This window comes from Cupressus sempervirens, chromosome 1 (genome assembly GCF_028749045.1).
Source record: "Cupressus sempervirens isolate cs-2001-9-10 chromosome 1, ASM2874904v1, whole genome shotgun sequence".
In the NCBI taxonomy this organism is placed as follows: domain Eukaryota; kingdom Viridiplantae; phylum Streptophyta; class Pinopsida; order Cupressales; family Cupressaceae; genus Cupressus; species Cupressus sempervirens.
The window spans coordinates 204,293,052-204,317,592 of record NC_143118.1 but is presented as its reverse complement, the minus strand read 5'-3'; the positions used below and the strand labels follow the sequence as shown (position 1 = coordinate 204,317,592).

The 24,541-nt window shown below is 37.1% G+C and overlaps 1 pseudogene; it reads left to right on the top strand.

The window, feature by feature from the left end:
• LOC149576834 (GDSL esterase/lipase EXL3-like) overlaps positions 1–24,258 on the top strand; it is a 77,215-nt pseudogene extending 52,957 nt beyond the window's left edge.
• The last annotated feature ends 283 nt before the right edge of the window (positions 24,259–24,541 follow it).

Sequence of the window (24,541 nt, the reverse complement as noted above, 5' to 3'; positions counted from 1 at the left end):
TTTAAATTTTGAATTGGCCAAGATTTTGTAAAGTTTTGATCAACATTTTGGGACTTAGCCAATTTTTCCATATGTTGCCATCAATGTCAAAGTGAGATTGTTAGAAATTTGGCTAAGTAGGATAAGTTTTCAAAGAGTTAGAGTTGTCATTTATGGCAACATATACCTTGTATGAAGAAGGCATTATGTGCAAGAGAAGATTCTACCATTAGACTTGAAGATTGTCTAAGTAAAAGATAGTTTATCTAGTTGAACAAAGACAATTTTGATGTGTATAGATGACATAGGAATTATTAGAACATGCGCAGTTAGGTATAGATAATAAAAAGTGTCAAGATGACATGTGTAAGTGTGCAAGTCAATACAGTCAGTACGAAGAAGATATGATAGTTTTACCAGTTGCGTTAGCATACAAATAGAATAGAGAATAATAGTAAATGGGTAATTATGAGTTTAGGAATTTTCTTATTTACAAAATAATTACTTGACTAATTAGGGGCAACATCCTAGATGTTAACCCTAAGAGAGAAAGAATTAATTTTTTATTTAGCCAAGCATGTGAAGGCTTGAAGACTGACTAGACAACAATTTGTAAATTATAAATGTATAAAGGTTGATTAAAATATGCAAAGAGAGCTTCTAAGAAAGACTATGTGAAATTTGTGTGATGCAAATTCTGATGTATGATCAGAGGATTGTGAATTTTGTGATGGGCAACAATTATAGATCATATATTTAAGATATTAGTAGCATTCAAGATGTTTTTGTATCTATCATTTTGTATCAAGGAACTACATTGTAAGTTACATGTTTAGGCAATAAGATCAGTTTATACAACATTTTGTATATGTTTACGTACCAACTCCTAACAAGGTTGAGGATTTTAACAAGATCTAGTCCTCTAGCAAGTGCCAAGACACTATATGCATGTAATAGACTCCTAATAGGGTCAATATCTTTAACCAGATACTTTTGATTAGTGGATCATTTTGTGGGAACCACCCTCACCGGGGTTTTCCCTAGTATAGGGTTTCCAAAGTTAACAAAATATGGTGTTATGAGTTCTCTTATTGCATGGTTATGTTTACTCTTTAGAATTATTAGTTTACTTTCATATACAAGCTATAAGACAATTAAAAGTATCTAGTTTTGGGCTAAGGTTTGTAGAATATTGAATCACACACAACCCCCCCCCCCCCCCCCCCCCCCCCCCCCCCCCCCCCCCCCCCCCCCCCCCACCACTTCTTATTATTCCCTATTTCTAACAATTTACACCATAAAACTATCAATAATGAAGGATTTCAATGCATTCTATTAGAAAATACTTTGCCTCTACATAGATTGACACTAAGAACTTCAGTATTTCTCCTATGCAAGTTATTTGTATTTGGGACTTGAAATATATCTTCTTTTGTATATCCACAAAAAACATATTGAAACTGCAAGCCAAGATTTTATAATGTGAAGCAATTTGGACCAAAATACATAACCTTGTTGGACATTATTTTGTTGATCTCAAATTGGTTTTAACAAATGAGTGTATACACACTTATGTCATTTATTTAGTTCATACCAAACAAGTAATACATGCCAAACACAACATGTATATATTAGAGCATGTCAAGTCCAAAGTGAGAGTCGAGCCACTCATGTGTCGAGTCACTCAAGTGTCAAGAAAATGATGTATGCTAAGTGATTCAAGTTTCAAGTAAGTAGTGTGTGTCAAGTAATACAAATACCAAGTCTCAATGAAGAATTTAGTATATGCTAAGCATCAGAGACTTCAGATGTTGAGTGAGATAGTTTAGCTATAGTTTTTTGTAATGGCACAAACAATTATGTAAACCATTTTTGAGCTGACTTAAAGATGAATTATGATATTTTGGAGATAAGGATGAATCTTATGTTGGATTCTCAATGTAATTAAATGCAACCAATTAGAAAAAGGGAAGGATAGGTGGCAAAATGGATGAATCATAGAGATTGATTCATACCTAACCCTAAGTCACATATATCTTCTTAAGGAGGAAAAACTCTAAACTCTCTAGTAAGTGAAGAAGGTGAGAATCAAGAAGTTTTCATGTGCAAACAAAGCATTCATGGTGGCTAAGGAGTTATGATTTGAGATTGCATTGTAGAACTAGTTAAAGGAGAATAGAGGGAGAGAAGAGCATACAACAAAGAGACATCTGATCAAGAAGGATCAAGAATACATTAGTTTAGAGGTCATCTATCCTCAAGTAATCAAATGCTAACTATAAGATCATTGTTGAATCATTCTAGTAGGTGAATCAATCAAATCTCTTAATAGAGTAGTCCTAATAGGTCATATTGAAATCCTCTAACAAAATGCTTACTTAATTGTGAGTTAAATTCATTTAGCAGGGCACACTTCTAATAGGGTGTTGATATCCTTTAATAGGGTGAGACCTAACAGTCTTTGTAAGTCGTTAATAGGGTAGCCCTTTCACTGGGTAGATCATGGCTCATGATCAAAACATTGTAACCTTCATTAGATATACTTTATTATTGCATTAGTGAAGATTTGTGGGTGTCATCCCCACCCCAGTTTTACCATCTCATTGGAGGGTTTCTGGGTAATCATATCTGGTGTCATACATGTGTGAATGTTTACTTGCTTACATGATTTAGATGTATATTCTTTACATGTTATTTTAGTTTACTCATTGAATGTATAAGATGGATGTGTGGTAAAAGTTTTATTGATCAAATTTTAAACTACTAATTCAACCCCCCCCTAGAAGTTTAACTTTCCTATTGTAATTCCAACATATTTACCAAAAAAGTCTTAGTCAAAGTTCTAATATAAGCACTTGGAATTCACCAATTTTTTATAAATCTACTTCAACCATCTTGATACTACATATCTATCCAAGGTTGGCATCATTTTTCAAACATTATATGACATATGCATACTGCCATAAAAACATATGCATGTTGCTTTTCCCTATCCTAGATTACCAACAAGCTACTATTATAATGATTTTGAGTAACTAGGATGGGCAGGGGGTGAATTAGTTATCCTCAGGTCCATGTGTACTAATTCAAATTTTAAACACTTCAAACAAATTAATCAATCTCATATGCCCACTCGGTCTCTATAGCATATCATCAACAATTTAACATTTCATGCAATATCTTAACTCTATATCTCTATATATCTTGACTACTAGCAAACAAACTATAGTAAAATATAGGTTGCATAACTATAATATCCACACATGAAAATAACAATTTGACATAAGGATATAATGTGGAAACTTGATTTGGGAAAAACCACTAAGTAACATGCTACCAAATTTTCATTCTTCTAAATTGAGCTCAGTTGAGAATCAATCATGTTAAAGATTATACAACTCACTATTAAATGTGACCCTATTAAAGGATTTAATCACCTCATTAGGAGTGGCCTTGTTAGAGGACTTTAGAATATTCCATTAGAATATCACCTTGGTTAAAATATTTATAAAATGATTGTTAGGTAAACCTTGATTAAAGGGTTTTGGACAAATAAAATGGTTAGAATGTAACAACAGGTTTGATCTATAAAGTGCAACTCACTTTGCAAATTTAGATATCCATACACTCATCTGTTGGTTCATTGGTTGGCCTTCATTGACATCTTCATCACTAATCTACCTAGTACCTCCTCAAGAAATCACACTTCACAAAATTCTTCACACTTCACCTTTGTTGTTCTCCTCTTCATAGTGTCTCTTTAAGATCATTAATAAAAAATGAACCAACCTTAAAATTCATTCCTTATGCCTCCTTAAATTGGTAATTTTATATTTTTCCACTTAAGTGTCACATTTGATCTTAGGGTTATGTTAGATTCATCAAATCCTTCCATCTTCTTAATCTCCTTCTTTTAGAAACTTCTGAAAAAAGCATTTCCTTTGATCATGTAACAGACTCTCCTCATGCATAAATATGTCAACTCATCAATCCTTATCTTCTACCCACTCTAACTAATTCAATATTCCAATTGTGTTAGTCTCAAAATTAAATCTTTCTCAAACTATAACTTTTGTTGTCACTCGACAATCATTTTGCTCTTCAACTTCATCATCACTGTGTAACTCAATAATCACTATATTGTCTCACTCAGTATCAACATCCTCACTTAGCTAATACTATGATCAGTTATTGCTACACTTTTTCATACATTTTCTCTGCAATAAATAGCAATTGGCTTGAATTATTTTTCTTAGCTTCTACATAACTTCATTAATCTTCTTCTTCAACTTCTTCATTGATTGGGCAACACTGATACTCGGACAAGCTTTTCCTTTTTTACTTTTTTCAACTCTTAGCTTCATCCAATTGTCTTCCACACTTCTTGTATTGATTGAACAACACATTATCTTGTGAAGCACTAACTTATCAAGTTCCTAGTGTGTTTCCACGATACTTAACACATCTCAACTAAACCTTTCATTAGGTCATCTCATAATCTCTTCTTTTCAAATCCCCTTCATCAATGAAATGATATGGCAGTCTACACTATTAGTATATGTCTCTCCAATAGGTTTTTCACTCTATCTTACCAATAGGTTTGACATCAATGACAACATAATAATTACTCCAATTGTAGCTTCCAACAATCTCCCTCTTTGGCATTGATGAAAACACCTTATATACTTCACTTTTTTATTAGTTACCATGCAATTCAAAAATCTTAAATATTGTATATTGTCTTCTCCCTCTCTGTTTGTCTTCTCTCTTTCTTAGTTTCATTATGATTCTCCTTCAATCAACCTCATGATGCTCCCTCTATCAATTCAATACATAATCTTCTCTGTAGCAACCTCTACATATGGCAACCTCTTTGTATCTATCCATATTGTATGGTAACTTGGTGATACTCTCCCTCTTTAATTGATCATGCTAATCCCTCTTTGACAATAATTTTGAAGATGTCAACCATATAGACACATCTTCATGTTACTACTCTAATTGATATAACAATGCCATTTCAACATTAACTCCTTGTAGCTTCTTCTACTCATATGCTAGTGTCTTTCTTCTCTCTTTTTTATAACTTTAGGAAACTCCTAAAGTGTGACCTTATAATTCAATATTTATGATATTCAAATTTACAACATTTGATGCAATGCAACATCTGTACTCGATTTTCTTTAGGTAGGGGGTGACCCCTAACTTTCCTCTTATACATGCAAAAGAATCCTTAGGTAGTGCCTTGATGAATATGTCAGCTAATTCTTCCTTTGTGTTCACATATTCTAGTCTCTTTTCTTTCTTCTTGTACCAACTCTCTCAAGTAGTGGTACTTGAACTCAATATGCTTAGTCTTTGTATGCCTCACAAGGTTCTTTGATATATTTATAGCACTTGTGCTATCATAATTAATCACAATAGGTTCTGTGATCTCTTCCTTCATATCATTCAACAATTGCTTGATCCATACAATGCTTGAACAAATCACTATTGTAGTAACATATCTAGACTATACTTTAGATTGTGAAATAGAGTTCTTCTTCTTGCTTGTCCATGAAGTCAATCTTCTTGCCAAGAAGAAAAATCCTCCACTTGTGCTCTTTCTGTGATCAACATTTTATGTCGAATCAACATTTGTGTAAACTTTGAGTTCAAATTTGTCACTTCTCTTGTATAATAGGCCATGGTCTTATATTCCTTTCAAGTATCTCAATATCCTTTTTACTATCATTGTATGATTTCTCTAGGATTAATTTAGAATCTATCAACAATTTCAATAGCTAATTCAATGTCAAGTATGCTATGTATAACATATTATAGTTTCCAATTCATTGATTTGTACAATGTTTGATTCACCTCCATAGAAAGCTCATTCTTTGAAAATTTGTGTCCAACCACCATTAGTGTTCCAACTTGTTGTGGTTAGGCCACCACACATATGTCTCACCTTAGTGCAAGGGTCGGCTGAATACTGAACCTATTGCCTTAAAAAAAATGGTGTTGAGTGTTGATTTTTTTTTTTTTTTGGGGGGGGGGGGGGGGGGGGGTGGGTTTATAACCCTTCCCCACGCTGGGCTAGGTGTGTGGTGTGCATTCCACATGTGCACCCAAGCACATGATAATTTAATTTAATTTTTATTTCAAATTTTTTATTTTTTTTATGACTCTAGAACTCTAATTCTAATAAAATATCTTCTCCTAACTCTTGAACTGTGAGTCTGGTAGTCAAAAAAAGTAGGGAGCCCCCATTCCTAGTGAGGAATGGGGCATGTGTTGTCGACACCACAATAATTATATTTCATAGAGTACAACTAAGGCAGGGTATGTAGTAGCAACAAATAATTATAATCAAGTTATGTGGATGAAGTAGATGCTAAAAGATATTGGGATTGAGTTTGCAAAACCTATTATCATATATTATGATAACACAAGTACATTAAATATGTCTAAGAATCCTGTGTTGCATTGTAAGACTAAGCATATATCTATTAAGTATCATGTCTTGAGAGAGAAGGCAATAGAAAAAGAGATAGAATAGAATATGTGGGTAATAAAGATCATATTACAAATATCTTTGAGAAGCCCTTACCTAAAGATACACTTGAGTACTTAAGAGGGATGCCTGGGGTTATGCCCCTACCTACTTCTGAGTAGATGATGCAACAAGTGCATCAGTCCAGTGGCACATAGCACTATTGTTAGACTGGACTAAATGTTGATGCTTCCCATATGGGGTAGTATCTTTTATGAACTAGGTCTTTGAGGACTCTTGGTATTTGGTATTGAATAGTATCTTTGGACGCTCAAGCTAGTTATAAATTATAGTAGTAAATTAACATAATGAGGCCTTTGATGTCAATGTGGGAGAGAATGCATGAAAATATCTCTTAATCATGAATGGAGGAGATATGCACATAAATATGAAGAGATAGTTATTAGGGAGATTTAGAAAGATTCATGTAAGAAAGAAGGAGGAAAATCTCTATGGGGGAGATATGTATCATGAAGAACTTTGATGTATGGTAAGTTTTTTAATGTGAACAATTGTTGTCAATCCTAAGAAGATGTATAACATAGCAGTGTTTTGGAGGTTTTCAAATTTGATTGATGAAGAGGATTTGAAAAGATGAGAACAATAACAACATCATCAGAGTACTATTTGGTATTCTTGGAACTTAGATGTTTTTCATCTATGTTGCCATAAATTCCAAAGGTGGAGATTGTTAGTATGAATGCTAGTGATATTCCTTTGGGTGAGTATCCTAAGCATTGGAGAGTATTGACATGTTACATTCATGAATGTGTTTATCATTGATGTCAACATAATAGTACGTCTATGAAGACTGACAGAGTAGTAGAAAAAGATCTTAGTTGTATGAACAATTTTTTGATTGTATGATGATGTGCATTTATGGAAATTTTCTATATTTTGTCCTAATGTTAAGTTTCAATGTGCAATAACTAAGTCAAAGATGCATAGAAGATATACCTGATTTACAAAGAGTAGTACAGAGACAGAGTACCTGAGAAGTAATTTTTGATAATTGTATTATATCTTCTAACAAAGATATAATTTGGAGATGCATAGTCAACTACTAACATAAGATAGTCTAATAATGACGTCAGCATATGCACAAGCCCTAGTGTCACATGTGTGAGAAGTTGTATAGAATGTGAGTTGATAGTGCTATTGTGATTATAAATTAATTAATTATCTTATTCTAATTAATTGGGAAAGCCTCAAGGCTGACTCAAGGTATTTTTTTAAAGATACAATATAAAGGAAAGATGTTTTCCTTGATTGTAATGTGAAGGAATCATTTTATTAAATGCAAAGTATGAAAAGGAGTAGAGTGTTTAGTGAATACAAGTAAGTGATCTAAAAGATTATTGGATGCAAATTTTGTTATTTGGTTACAAGATCAGAAGGAGAAGAAGTCTAGTTCATAGGATAGAGAAAGAGGAAGGAGAAATACTATTCATTTCTATTATTCTTCAAAGAATAATTTAGAGATTTTTTAGATAGTGGGTTCATTGGTCTTTCCCTTGAACCTATTTGGAAAATGGGTCCATCTATCTTTTACAACTCCTAACAGGGTTGACACAACTCCTAATAGGGTTGGAATCTCCTAACATAGATTCAAAGTCTCCTAATAGGGATTGATATGTACTAAATGTTGTTATAGACTCCCAATAGGGTCTATCCTCTAACAAGGAATATTTATATTAGTACATCATCTTTTGGGTACCACCCCCCCTAGGGTTTTCCCTATAATCAAGGGTTTCCATAGTTAACATATTTGGTGTTACCGTGCATTAAGTATCTTATTGTGATTTTTGATTATATTGCTCATATGGTTAAAGTTTAATAAGGTTGATAAGTGTGATATTAGTTGGATAACTAATTCACCCCACCTCTTAGTTATATTGGTGGACTATATATTCTAACATGCTTCTCCTTGAGTGGTAACTTTAAGTTCTTCTCCATTACCTTCTCTTGTTCTGAAATAGTAACAACATCTTCTTTGATGGATTGTATATCTAAGTCTTTTCCTTTTCTTATTGATGTTGATAGTTAAAGTGATAATGTAGTATTTGTGACCTCATGCACTAATAGGCTTCTTGATGCCTCATGTGTGACTCCTGATGTCCTCTTTATCCTTTTCTCTTTCTTGGCTAATGAGGCCTCTAGAGCTTTTGTTTTGAAAAATTTCTCATAAAATGTGTGTCTAAGGTGTTCTATAATCCCAATATGTGTGTCTAAGGTCTTCAATAGACTTAGTATATGGTCTGAATAATTGACCAAATCTTTTTTTGAAACTTCATAATCAAGATAAGGAACCAAAGAAGCTATTTTCTCCACTAGTTGAATCCTACAATTATCAATGTCAACAATAAAACATAAAGTATCTTTATACCTATCAACTACTCTGCTTGGGTTTCGATAAAACACTTGCATTTTTTTTGGAACATTTTAAGTAGCTCCATATTATTTTCTTCATTTCATCACCTAACTTCTCAAAATACTCATTAATTTGATATATAATATGTCTATTTTCATCCCATTATAGATTTCCTACACCAAGGAACAAGTTCTTAACATAGAAATATATACATACAAGTAGAGTACCAAATTTTATATCTTGTTATCAATCCTTCTTCAACCTTTCCATATTTACACTTAATTGATTAACAATTATACTCATGAGATCATATGATTTACCCTTTGTGGTGATCTCATGTGCTATTCATATTTCTATTCCTGACACAATGTTGGGGTGACTTGGTTGATATATTTTATACCTAATCACCATTGCAACAAACCTTGTTCCTACATCTTTCACTTTATCTATCACATGGCTCTTTTTGGTAAAATGCTCTCAGTTATATGTCTCAACTTGTTCATATTGCTAACTCTCAATGGGAAATATTTTCCTTGTGCCGATAGACTCATAAATTTGTTGTCAAATTCTCTTGTAAGCTTTATAGGTTTTTGCATGTCTAACCAAACTACTCCATCATGTACCCCACTTAGAACGGCTCTAATCTATTCATAAATGAATTTTTTTAGCATACACACCATATTTGTGAGGCCTTTAACTTTTAAGTTCTTGTATTCATTTTTCAATTATATTTTTGCACATAATTCTTTTCTATACATATCTTCAATTTTAGGGTTTCCCAATGCCACAATCTTGTTATGAATGAAGGCAGTGATGTCCTTAGTTAGTATTACCCTTGGTGGTAGAGATGATAGGGCTCCAACATTATCACATAAGCTCAAATCTACTAGATAAACTTCAACTTATGGTTTTTGTCTTTCATTGATGCTTACAACAAGAAGATTCTTTTCCATGACTATCATTTCTTCAAGAAAATTTCTTTAGAGAATGTAAAGAAAACTATTTTGCCTACTATAACTTTTAGGGCACGAATAGCTCTATTCAACTTTTGCTCAATAATGAACACAACAAATCAGTTAAGAATTTCACTTCTTACACATAGTAACTTTTTAGAAAGAAAGGTGTTGAACAAATTAGCCTTTGCATGTACTTATAATCTAAAAAGTAAGAAAAATGGTTAATTGTGCAATTATTGCATTCAAAAAAGTAACTTTTATCCTATAGTCTTCAAGCCAATAGAGTTCATCTTTTCTTATTGATAGTATTTGAACTTCTTACTCATTGCATTTCTTTACCTTGTCAAGACATAATAGAGTTTTACCATTATTAGTTGTCCCTAAGTAGTACTTCTATAGTCTTAGTTTGAAGACATTTCTTCTTAACTAGAATTTGGTGATTTGTTATTGGTCATTGTATGTGAGAAATAAGCATGCAAGAAATACTAAACTAAGAAATCAAAAGCATTTACAAACTTTTTAAACATAACATAAAGTGAGAGAAAGAGGAAACAACTCAAATGAGAATGTGAGCCATTAAGAGGCTCTCTCAATGAGATTATTCTCTTGTTTTAGGGATGAGTCTATTTTATAGGATTTGCGATGTATGCTCAAGATGCTCAAACTATGCTTCAATGGAGATGGAAATGGAAAATTAGTAGCTATGTGAGCTCTTAATTTGGCATTATAAGAGTATGGTTAAGGGCTTTGTTTCTCAAACTAGCATTATAACTTTAGCTCAAAAGGTTGTGATGAAATGGCTTGGGAGGGGATTCAATTTATAGGCTAAGGGCTTGAGGGATGGAGGGCTAAGATTCAAGGAGAGAAAAAAGCTTATGGAGGGCTTAGATTGCATGAGAGGAGAGCACATGGATTGTGCTTCCTTATAGCCAATCGGGGAGTGACACATGTCACGGGGTGAGTGGATGGAGGAACGGGCAAGGATGAGTCAACAAAGGAGGCTCAAGGGATAATATCTTCATAAAGACCCTTCATAAATGGCTTGTAAGAGCAATGAATGGGCTTGTAAGAGTCTTTATGTATTTGTAAGAGCATTGAAGGCTTAGTGGTTGGGATATTTTGGAGGGAGTTGAGATTGTTGACTTTGCTTGGCTTAGGAAAGTCTTAAGTTTTCTCAGGGAATGTGACAAGGTTAGGGGGGGATTAGAGGTGATTTAGGATTAGATTAGGCTTATTAGAGATTTGCAAGTGGATGGCATTCATGAGGGTGGGTGAGTTAGTGAGTAAGCTTAGTTAGTATGGGTGGATGGGGTGGATTAGGCTAAATAGAGGATTTAGGAATAGGTTAGGGGTTATTAGATTTGAGGATTTTATTTATGAAATAGATATTATTTAATAAATGGGGATTTTGGAATTAGATAGAAGAATAGGATTTTAATTGATAAATAATAGGTTATTTGATTTATCAATTAGGACTATAGATGATTTAATAGGATTAATCAGCTAGGGGATGCCAAATGATTAATTAAATAGGAATTTAATTAATGATGCCTTTAGAGATAACTAAATTGGATTACCAAAGTGGTGTAATCAAATTTAGGTGTCTACATTTTGCCCCTCTTTGACATAGTGTTGAGACAACACTATTTCAAAGAAGTTCGAATGAAGATGACACGAGGAAGATGTTTTAGCAACAAGGTTGCCCCAGTCTCAGAAGAGGAGAGACTAGACTTAGATGATGCCCCCTCAAGAAAGTGGTAGGGAGAGAAAATGAGGCTCGACGGTTTCTTGAAAAATACAAGAATTCGAGATGAGCAAGGAGAGTCAGATTGGCAAAGAGAAGGGGCTAAATTAGCTCAAACTCTCACTATGGGAGAATGATAAAGGGCTATCAGATGCACAAGAGGAAGCAATCTTAAGACCTTAGGGAAGGTGGAGGATGAAGGAGCAGAGTGCTATAAAAAGGAATCTAGGATAGGGAGAAGGATGAGGGGATTACAAAGCTAATGCAACAAGATTTCAAAGAGTCAGATTGGCAGAAGATGGGTTTCGAAGATCCCTAGGACTAGGATTGTGGATCTCAAAAGATGAGGCTTGGTGGATTTATTGGATTGGTGGATCCCTACGACTAGGATTGTGGATCCCTAAAGCTAAAGGTGATGATTGCTTGAAAGAGATATTGATGCACAAGCTGGGGTAGGAGAGACAGATGTTGGATATGGATGGGGGATAATGGAGATGAAGGAAATCCATTGAAGCTCTTTTTGAGTGGGGGGATACTTCAAAGAGAAGTACCACCATGTAGTTGAGCACTAGATTTTCTATAGGACTATTGGTTAATTGCCAAGGTTATGAAGAACATCAAGGCCTTTTTTACCAATAGTCCAGAGGACTGATGGACTAACTCGAAACAAACACGCAAGGATTGCCCCAGCATCACACATGATTCCCAAAGGAATCAGCGTGGAACCGACACTGGGTAACCCACAATCAGAAAATAAAATAAAATGAAAGACCTGATTAAGACCTTATGCTCAGATTTCCCCATTCGCAATATACCATGATATGGAAGATCGTGGCAACCTTGAGGAGGGAACAAAAAGATTGCTTGGAAAAGATATTTCAAGACCCAAAAGGGAAGATTCCAAATCAAAAGAAAGTGAAAATCTAAAAGAGAACCGTTTGCCAACAAGATGGGTAGGACGAGGTACTAACGGACTAAGATCAGACATGAGGAAAGCTATATCCTACAAGGATCTATCAGAGAGCACCTAAGTTGATGGATTGGGATGAGCGATGCATTTGGCAAGCAAAACTAAGAAGGATAACACTTTGGTGATAGGAGATCTAGCTAAAGGATGCATTGGAATAGCTAACCAAGATCTGTGTGATGTGTGCAAGATGTTGATCAAGGAGGAACTGACACAAAAGCTGGATAGATACAATGGTACTAAGCTAAAGAGGATGTACAAGCTGACAGACCAAGATATGTTACAAATGTACAAGGTTGTTCATGTTTTGGTTTTGTGAGATGGAAATGTTCGTGAAGGGTGGGATGTCTGCAATAGTTGATAGGCGGATAGGTAGATGGTTTTCGAAAAGCGTAAGTGAAAATGGGGTTCATTGTGTGCATGTGATAGGATACAAACTAGGATACAAGCTTTGGTATATAATACAAGCTAGAATATGGTACAAGTTTTGGAGAAGATTTGGATATACAAGCTATGATACAAGATTTACAAGCTGGGGTACAAGATTCACAAGCTGTACAGGAGGTATTTACAAGCTTCATTAGATTTTGGATATTTGGTTGGAACACCAAGGGAACAAGCAAGTGTTTTATGGGATGGTGGGTGAATGGATGAGGGATAGGATAGTGATAGATAATGAATTATTCTTAGTACACAAGGCACCTGAATTACCAGGTTTTCACCAAGGTACCTATCCAAGGTGCTTGAATTGCCAAGTTTTCACCATTGGACACTTATTTCTCTTTACTATTTTTTTTTTTGTATTTTTCAAAAGCTAGGTATACCAAGGATCTTCAAGCATAGAACTTCTTGAGATGAATGATGTTAGTAGGATCATTCAAGAGTTCTCCTTCTAGTGTAGATAGCTGATAGGCTCCAAAGCCAAAGGAGGCAGTGACAACATAAGGACCAAGCCATGTAGGTTCAAACTTGCCTTTCTTTTCTCGATCTGCTTGGACTTTCATATTTTCTTTGAGGACCATGTCACCCCCTGAAAGTGTCATGGAAGCACCTTCTTGTTGAAATTCCTTTTGAGATGAGTTTGATAGACTATGAGATGATCATAGGCTTGTTGTCACTTCTTGTCTAAGAGATCTAGCTAGGTGAGCCAAGCTACTCTATATTCTTCATCTGATATTTGCCCTTGCAAAGATATGCGCAAGGAGGGAAGTTCAACCTCTATAGGTAGTACTACTTTGGCACCATAGACTAGGGAGTATGGAGTTGTGCCTGTGGATGTATGGAAGGAGCTTCAATAGGCCCATAAGGCTGGATTTATTTGTAGGTGCCAATCACGGCCGGAATCATTGACAACTTTCTTTAGTTAATGCAATCAGATTTCCACAATCCATGATTTATAATGTTGATTTTCTGGAATAGATTGTGTAGAGATTTTTCATCAAAAAAAAATTAAAATGTTTTGAATCACACTACGTGATCCATCATCAGGAAGAGAGAGCAAGAGATGTCAAATAATGTAAGAAGCAGATTTGGCAAAGGGTCGCAATTTAAGGAGACCAAGAAGAGAGGAACTTTCTTTAGGATTTTGAGGAGGGTTTTGTTAGTTGCCTCTGCCTAGCCATTACCTTGTGGGAAATATGGGCTAGAAAAGTGGTGATGGATGTGGAGGGAAGTGCATAGTTCTTCCATGTTGAGATTTTCAAAGTTACCTCTATGGTTGGCAAAGATGGTGGATGGGATGCCGAAGCGACAAACAATGTGGTAAAAGATGAACTTGGAGACTTGAACTCCTTTAGCTGAGACTAGGGGGACTGCTTCCACCCACTTAGTGAAATAGTTTGTAGCTATTATTATCCATTTATGTCCATCAAATGAGAGAGGTGTGATAGTTCTAACTAGATCAAGGCCCCAACAAGCGAAAGGCCAAGGTGGTGCAATAGGCTATAGATCCTGTGCTGGAGCGTGCACAAGATTTGCGTGTTGCTGACATGGGGCACATTTTTTGACAAAGTCACAGGAGTCTTCTTCAATGGTAGGCCAATAGTAGCCTGCTCTAAAGATTTTTCGTGCTAGGACAATACCACTCATGTGGGCACCGCAAAGTCTAGAGTGTACTTCTTTTAACACCATCGCGGCCTCATTTTGTTCTAAACACTTAGAGAGTATCGTGATAACCCCGACAATATAGGGTATTGGCTATGATAACATAGCAAGATGATTTTTGGATGAGGTTTTGGTGTTGGGTACGTGTGAGGCGAGGGGAGATGATACCATCTTTAAGGTAAGCATGAATCTCATGGTACCAAGGGGATTGAGGACCAACCAAGATACAAATACAATTTGAATCATCATTCACATAGGTAGGTGTGAGGAGCTGCTCGACTAAAAACTCATACTGCATAACTGCTTGGAGAATTTCCAAGAGTGAGCCGATAGTAGCTATAGCATCTGCTGCTTTGTTTTGCATTTGAGGCACTTGTGTAGACTAAAGCTTTATAAAATGTTGGGTTAGCTGTTCAACTAGCTCTTTGTAGGGTAATAGCTTTTCATCTTTGGTTTGATATTCATTTAGGGCTTGCTTGATGATGAGCTGAGAATCACCAAAGATTTGTAACTCAGTGATGTTCCATTCTATAGCTATCTTTAATCCTACTATGAGAGCCTCATACTCTGCTATATTGTTGGTGCTAGGGAATTGTAGCTTGAAGGCTTTTGGAATATAATCTCCTTGAGGTGTGACCAACAATATTCCTGCCCCTGATCCACGAGATGTGTATGAACCATCAAAATAAAGCTTCTATGGGGGGTTGTTCTTCAATTAGGTAGATATGCTCATCTGGAAATTCTGTGATCAAAAGATATGCATCTATTAGAGGTGCATCAACTAGGTGTTCTACTATAGCTTGCCCTTTGATTGCTTTTCTATCCACATACTGGATGTCAAATTTGCTAAGGAGCATAACCCATTTGGCCAAATGGCCTGTAAGTGTTGTTCTGGAGAACATATACTTGAGAGGGTCTATCTTGGAGACTAGTTAAATGATATGACTTAGCATGTAGTGGTGAAGCTTTTGAGTTGAGAAAACAACTGCCAAACAAGCTTTTTCTGTAGGAGTATAATTGAGTTGATAACCAACTAGGGTTCTACTGATTTAGTAGATGGCTCTTTCTCTGTTGTAGTCATCGTGTTGTGCAAGAAGTGCTCCTAGAGCAGTAGGCATTGCCGATATGTACAAGATCAAGGGATGATTAAGAATTGGCAAAACCAAGATAGGGGGGTTGGCGAGATACTACTTGAGCTAATCAAAGCTATGTTGACATAAAGGATCCCACTTGAAGTTTTCATCCTTCTTTAGTAAATGTGTAAATGGCGTACACTTATCTACAAGTTGGGAGATGAAGCGCTGAACAAATTGTAGCTTTCCGTGAAGAGAGCAAAGCTGTCATAGTGTCTGAAGAGCCTAGAAGCTTTCCAAATGTGACCCCAAAGACACATTTCTTGGGATTCAGCATGAGATGATATTTGGCTAACCTATCAAAGACTTTCTCCAGGTCAGCAAGATGATCCATGAATGTATGAGATTTGATCAAGATATCATCCACATAATCCTCCAAAATGCTATGGATAAGATCATGAAAAATGGTTGTCATAGCTCTTTGATAGGTAGCCCCTACATTCTTTAGGCCAAAAGGCATCATGTTGTAACAAAAGGTTCCCCAAGGGGTAGTGAATGTTGTCTTATGCTGATCCTCTTATGCAATCTTGATTTGATTATACCCAAAAAATCCATCCATGAGGGATGAAATTTCATGCCCAGCTGTAAGGTCTACAATCATATCAATGTTGGGCAAGGGAAAATCATCTTTTGGACAAGCTTTGTTAAGATCTTTGAAATCAATGCAAATTCTGATGTCACCAAAAGGTTTAGTGATGGGGACCATGTTGGAGATCCACTTTGAGTAGTCAATAGGTCGGATAACTTTAGAAACTAACATTCTTTATAATTCAGCTTTGACTAGTAATGCCACCTTGGGGTGCATTTTTCTAAGCTTTTGTCTGACAGGCTTGATCTTTAGATCGACTGCAAGATGATGTACTAAAAGCTTTGGATCAAGCCCTGGCATGTCTTGATATGACCATGCAAATCAGCCAATGTTCTCTCTTAAGACCTCAAAGAGGAGATCAGCTTGGTCTTGTGATAGGGATGCAGTAATGTGAACAAGTCTAGGGATCTCTAAAGAACCAATGTTGACTTCTCTAGTGTCCTCAATTAGAATAGAAGACACCTCTGGTCGATTGTCTTGAGGAGGCAATGCTAAATCCTCATGTTCTACTTGTGGCTCTAGATTTTCTTGCTAAGGGGTTCTCTTCACTGCCTTAGCTAGTCCCAGATTCACCTTAGTTCCAATTTTGGGTGTATCGGAACTAGGTTGTGGATTTTCTCCAAAATACCCCTTGGGATCTAGCTTATAGATATAGGTAGAATCTAGCTTTGTTTTCTTGTGAGGTGTTTCAGCTCCCATGAATCTCAGAAGTGCTTCCTCTAATGTGAACTCATCAATGTGTATGATGCTTGGTTGGTCCCAATCTATGAGTTGTGGATGGGTGAGTGGTAGGTCAATGAAATGGATGGATAGTTCTTGGAGAACAGAGTCTCCCGGGGAGATTTGGTCTGGGATATCATCGTAGGCTCTCTTTTCAACTTCCTTAGGAATGTCTTCAATTTTGACAAGGTCGCGGTGAATGTTCAAAAAAGCGTGACCATTCTCATTGGTGCCCCTAGTCATGGGTATGCCAAAGCCAAGACTTGACTTTATTTCCCACTTGTGTGCTTTGATGGGGCACTACATGCCTCTTTCTTCTGGTCCTAGACCACCACCTTGATAGTTCCATTTGTCAGTGATTAGCTTATGTTCTTGGGGATACTTCTGGCTAAAGTGATCAAGGCGTGCTTGATTTCTTGGAGGTGCATCCTTATGTAACCAATTGTTGATATCTGGAGTGAGCTCCTCATGAAGAGGGATTTTTGAGGATACAAAGGTTGTTGGGCCAAACTATTTGTATCGAGGAGGTGGAATCTCCTTATCTTTGTGATATGTCGATCGTCCATGGGCATCTGGATCAAGTGGGAATGTCGCGACAGAAAATGCATTTGACAGACTATATTCTCCACAGCCTTTGTTATTGATTTTCATGGTAGATAGGGTGGGGGCAAGGATGGTTTTTGGGTCATTACAAGTATGGTATGAGCTGGCAATGGTTGTGCCGATATCAATTCTAGGGAAATGGTTTGTATATGAAGCTTCAACTGCATTGCAGTGAACAAAGGGTTCTAGATCAACATGGATGGTTACCTCAGTGCCTTGATGCGGAAATTTGATGCACTGATGGTAAGTAGATGGAACGGCTTTCATGGCATGAATCCATGGGTGACCGAGGAGGATGTTGAATGGTAGGTTTAGATTAATAACATGGCAGAGTGTTTCTTGGATGACTGGCCCAACCTTGATTGGCAGCAAAATAGTTCCTTCTGTGGTTCTTTCCAAGTAGTCATAAGCTTTGATGGTGATAACCTCACTGATGATATTTGCCTCAGTATACCTAGCTTGTTTTATAAATTTTAGAGTGCAAATATTCAAGGCTAATCCATTATCTATCATTACTCTTTTTACGGTGAAGTTAGATACCATGATGGCTATGTGAAGCGGAAGGGTGTGATCTGGCTCGACCACGGGTATGTCGGTGGGTTTGAATGATAGGGCATATGAGGGGGATCTAGGTGTCCAATGAGATTAGAAAAATTAGTAGCATTGATATCTGAAGGGACATAGGATTCTATGAGAGCATTTTCAAGAATTTTCTTGTACACATAACTAGTGCGGAGAAGGTCTAAAATGGAGATTTGGGTTGGCATGTTCCCAAGGTGTTCCAAGATATTGTACTGGCTTTTTGATGGAGATGATGGTGCTGGTGAAATTGGTGGGCCTACGATGTTAAATTGCACTCTTTGAGTGGTGACTACACACTCATTGTTTGGTCCTTGGATATTGATAACATTGACAGAAGGCTTTTTCGTGGATATACAACCTATGAGGCTACCATAGTCTATATAGGATGAAGTGTGGTCATTGTTCTTCCCATGCTATTGGTTTGGCTGGCGGTTGTTGGTGTTGTTGTTGTTGGTTTGGATAGGTGCTTTTCCAAGATTTTGGTTGTTGTGAGGAGGAAAAGCATTTTGATAGATCTATAAGCCTGCATTGGGAGAGGTTTGGGCACCAATGGTGATTTCTTTTCAATCAATGAGGTTCTGTACATAATCTTTCAATTTCATACATCTGAGGCTAGTGTGACCTTTTACCCTATGAAATTTGCAGTACTCATTGTCTTTGTACTATGCAGCTTTGGATTGGCTTGGGTCGATTTGCTGGGTAGGAGGAAATTTGATGAGGTTTTCCTTGACTAATTTCTCAAAAATGACATCCAATGGCTCACCAAGGGGTGTATAATTTTTAGGTGCAGGTTGGAATCTGGGCTCTTGCCCTACAGCTACATTGATGGCATTAGCTTGATTGCTAGATCCTTGGAAGTTGGGTCTTGGATTGTGGTTTTGATAGCTTTGGTTATTCTATTGTTGGTAGTTGATAGCTTGTTGATTGTTTGGTTGATAAGATGGGTTGGACTGGTTTTGAGAAGGACCAACAATATTCACATGTCTAGTGTCAGTGACGCCATCTATTGCAACATGCTTGTTTTTTTTCCAATACCTAGACTTGTCATTTGAATGTGTTTGATTTTGGTTGGCTTCCTTATAAATATTGACCACACCATCTTTAATGAGTCCTTGCTCAAGGATAATTCCTTTTTCTTTGATATCTTTGTAGGTCTGCAAACAGTTCATGGTCATGTGGTGAGCCAAGCTAGGATGGGCATTATCAATAAACATTTTCACCAAATGGTGCTCTAGCAAGGTGCAAGATATGCGGGTGTTAAGGGTTTTCCATCTTTATAGATATTTGAGAAGGCTTTCTCCACCTTTTTTCTTAGTGTGGACAAGATCAACTACTGATAGCTCTGTTTCAACAAGATGGGTATATTGGGCTACAAATGCCTCAGATAATTCAGCAAAATTTTTAATTGTGCCATAGGGGATTCTCTAAAACCATTCAAGAGTTGGTCTGGCCAAGCTTTTGGGAAAGAGACGCAAGAGGAAGACGTCATCGTATGCCACTTCTTGGCAGTGCATGTAAAATTCTTTGATATGTGTGATAGGGTCTCCTTTTCCTCTAAATTTGTCAAATTTGGGTGTCTCAAAATGCTTGAGAAATGGTATCATGGTAATGGCTCTATCAAATGGGTAAGGACACACATTATCAAACTTGAAGGTTTTTGGATCATTTCCTTCTTGGATGTTCTTCAAAGGTATCTTCATGGCTTCCCATTCTACATTAATGGGTGATGGCTAGGGTGTCCCCAATGTAGGAGTACCCTGAGGTAGGTATGTGCTAGATGGGGCAATGGAATATGGATGGCTTTGAGGTATGGGCTGGTAGGGATTGTATATGGCTTGGGCAACTGAATGGTGGATGATAGGTTGCTGAGGTGGAGGTGGCACATATTGCTGCATGTGTTGTGAGGCTTGCTGCTGATATTGGATTTGAGGTTGGGATTGAGGAACATAAGCTAGCTTTGGGATAAATGGATTTCTTTGTGGAGGTAAGGTATAAGATGGTTGCGAAGCTTGGGGAAAGGATTGGGGAGTTTGTGAAACTTGACTTTGGATTTGAGGAGTTTAACCAATATATGTGGGTTGTGCCCCCATTTGGGAAGGTATCTGCATGGCAAAAGAGGCCAAGTAATTGGTGGTTGGTGGTGGTGGATTTCCTTCTAGAAGTGGCATAGAAAAATAGTTGGTGATAAGAGGTAATGGATTAGTTGGTCATGGAGGTGGTGGGAATTGAAAGCTTGGGAATGGAACTGATGGGGTTTGATAGCTTGGTGGCTAGATTTGAAAGCTTGGTAGAGTGGTGGCAAGAGCTTGGGTCACTTGAGATCTTGACATAAAATTGGTAGTAGCTTGTGGGGTTTGATAGCTTTGTGGAGTGAGGGTAGTGGCTTTTGGATTTGTGGCTGATGGCACTAAGCTCCAAGGACCTAGTGGAAATGATGGAATTGTGTTCTGAGCTGAGGTAAACAAGCTAGGGGTTATGAAGGGTTGATTACTTGGCCCCATGGGTGGCATTCCCATTGTATATTGCTGAGGTTGGCCAAAGATGCTGGCACTAATTTGGGAGAGGGGTGGATTTGGAAGGCTAGGTTGGAGAGCAGCAACAGCAATAGTGAAGGGAGTGAATGATCAGGTGTTTTGGGTAAAGGGGGTTTGGGATGGAGTGGTGGTGCCTGGATTGGCTTGCAGAAGGGAGATTTCAACTTGAGTGGAGGCTGGTATGTTTGGGTCTATTGGATCATATGGGGTGGGTTGAGGCTCTTCTTTTGGCACATATTGAGGATAATTCAAATCATAAGAGCCTATGGGTGGTGGGAGTTGCTCAAACAATGGGTGAGATGGTTCTGATAAGGGAGGAGGTCTTCCAAAGTCGAAGGCTCCTATGTTGTCCTTTCAAAAATTAGCCATGATTGTTTCTTTGTTCTTGTCTATAATGGCATTCACCAATATTGCATTTCCTAGTTGGTTCATGAAAGCTTCAATGTTGATAGGTGATGGTGTAGCTTTCTTTGGGCTGAAGGATGGGTGAGTGCTCAAGGGGAGCAATGTTGTTTGATCCAAATGATAGGGCTCCATTGTTTCCCTCTTCTTCTTGGCTAAGCGAGTGACGGGTGGCATAAAAATGCAGAATGTTCCTAGGGATGAGATGCAACAATGCTGATGGATGCAAAAGGGGAAGTCTTTTCTATGAAAATGATTTCCTAGGTTGAGGCAAAGCTATATGACAAAATCTAAGGAGGATTGGGTTGGGGATTCTAACTTCAAAGGTATGTCACCAAATTATGAAAGGTCTACTTTCCTATGTGCAAGCTTGGTGGTGATTGTGTCAACTTAAGGATAGACTAATGATCCTTGAGGAAGAACACGAGATTGACCACTTGTGGATCCCAACCTTTAGCTCAAGGTGATGAGGGATAACAAGTGACAAAGCTAGATTACCCTAGACAAAGCTCTGGCAAAGGGATAACCTTGGTGAGATTGGTGGATTTGAAAGATGTTAGGGATGGTAGACTTTCGGCAAGGTGACCACAATTTTGAAGGCTTGGATGTGAAGTTTTTGGATTGTTGGCTAGATGGTTTGGTTCTAAATGAGATGGATGAGCTAAAATGCTTAAGGTGAGGACTAAAGATGGCTGGCTTTCCTGCAAAGAGAAGATGTAGAGAAACAAGGGTGTCTAATCATAGAAATCATGCCTAGTTGGTAATGCATAAGTAGAGTTAACTCTTGGATGTTGGTTAAGTTGGATAGTGCGATCTAACTAGGAATCTTGAAGGGCTTCGTCGGTAGCTTTGTCCTCTACTTTGTGGAGTTTGGCAATTCGAGGGCTTGGTGCTAGTTCCTTTCTCTTGGCTGAAAGTTCTTGGTATTCTTGAGATGGCTTAAGTTTGGCTTTGTGAAACTTCTGTTTGGGTTTGGTTTGTTCTGACATGTATTCCTAAATCTGCTTGGCTTTGAGAGATCTCAGTTGTTTTGCTTCAACTCGTTCAACTTTTGGAATAGGCAGTGACTATGCTAAGTATGTCGTAAGCTAGGATTGAACCAGTTTGGCAAACATTCATTCAACAAATAAAAGATCAAGCAATAGATAAAAAAAATAGATAGAAGTTTTGATTCTCAAAATGTGATACTTGCGCCAAGGAGTGTGTATGTTTTACAAATGTTTCGATCAGTCACTTCAAACACATTAACATCCTAGATGGTTGTCTACAAGGCTGATAGTTGGTTTAGCTAGGGAGTCCTTGATATACCCAAGGTACGTGAGGCCCAAATCCGTAGATGAAACCAAAAAGATGTCACACAGTCGAGAGGAGCGGTAACCAACTTCTCCTATTTCACTTCTCAAGGGTATAAAGTTCCTTGAGGCTTAGCCTGAGTGACAAAATATTGATTCCAAGAGAGGTGTCTTTGGATTCACCTCTCGATCTTTATACTCCGTCAGAACACTAGAGTTGAGGTCATCCCAAGGGGTGATGAAATCCCCAAGTAGGCCTCCTAAAAAGTTAAGACAAGATTTTGGATCCTAATCTTATGCACCCAAGATGGCCTCAAAAGATGACAAGGGGAGAGAAGACTTGGATGATCTTGGGCTAAAAAACACATTTGTTCTTTTACTAACTGACTCTTATGTGTGTTGATCTAGACTTTGAAAGCACTCATATTTAAGAGACAATGTTCAATTCCAACTTGAAGTTCTAACAAAAGTAAAATCGATCGAAGAATGTGAACAAGAAGAAGAGTTAAGGTCAACAAGAAAATAAACCCGCATGCCTGGAGGCCCTCCACGTCAAGTATCGATTGATTTTTCTTTAAGGCATTCAAGATTGAGTGTGAGTTTGTTTTAAGCCCAAAATAAAAGTGTGTGAAATTCAATTTCAAGCGTGCGCCTGTAGGCCCTCCACGTCAAGAGTTGTTCAATTTTAGTACCCAAATGAAGTGTTAGCGAACCTAATGTGCATTCAAGGAATTTTCTAACTTAGAAAAACTAATAAAAACACAAGTAAGTAGAGTTTTATTTTTGTGGAGCACTTAACACCCTCTTAGGTGGAACCATCCCCATCGATGGCGCTGAGATTGCAACCAATGGTTAAATTGATGGGTGATTAAAGAGGGTAAGTCCAACGACAAACTCACTCAAAGCATTTTTATTTGTTTTTATAACTTAAAAGATTACAAAAATGTGGATTTAGATTCTTTTTATGCCCCAAAAATTGAAATGTGAGATATTGCAATGGTTAATTGATCTTTTGCATTCAAGATTGAGTTTGTTTGTTTTAAGCATGCATTCTAAGAAAGATTGATTTTAATCCACGGCATTCAAGATTATGTTTGAGCAACATTCATTCAAAGAAAAATGTTTAAACATTCAAGTTCATTTTAGCAACATGAGAACCTACAAGAAACATGGTTAGTGGTTTCATATGTGCTCCAACCTACAATGAGACAAAAAAGCAATTTGATTAGTCACCCAAAATCTTCCAAAATGAAAGCTTAACTATGGAAAAAAAAATTTAACTTTTTTTGTTATTTTTCCTAGGTGTAAAAATGCTTAGAAAAACCTCTACTCTATGGAATCACCAAAAGTTAAAATAAAAAGTGCAAGAACTAAGATGCTAAAATAGAAATGCAATAATAACAGGTAGAGATGACATTTCATCAGGTGGAGATGCCAAACTACGGAGACGCTAAAATGCAGAGATGTCAATTTGCAGAGATGACAGAGAAAAAGGCGGAGATGATAGCTTAGTTTGGTAGTGCAGTTAACCGAAAAATAGATAGAGATGTTGATTTGTAGAGATGACAGTTGAGGTTAGTGGTGGCAGAGACGACAGAAGACTAGAGGCGACGACGGAGACGACAAAGTATCTAGCGAAGATGCTAATCTACGGAGATGACAGTCTAGTGGCAACATCAATAGCAGAAGACCAGGTGGAGATGCCAAAATGTGAAGATGTCAATTTTGTTGTGGAGATGACAGAATAGCTGGAAAAGATGACAATTTGCAGGTGCAGATGCAAATTTGTGGAGACTTTTAGTGTAGTTTTTTATTTTTCCTATTTTGCTAGGTTTTTCCTACACTTTTAATAATCTTTTTTAGGTTAATAAAGCATGTCTTATTAGGTGAATGGTTGTGAGGTGTCACCTTCCTACATGTGAGCATCCATTAGCTATCTTGGGAAGATACTTTGCTATCTTCAGTCTGATAGATGGTTGCTCCTCATTGGTTGGTGTTGCCACCTCCTCCCTCTTCCTAGCCTATATAAGC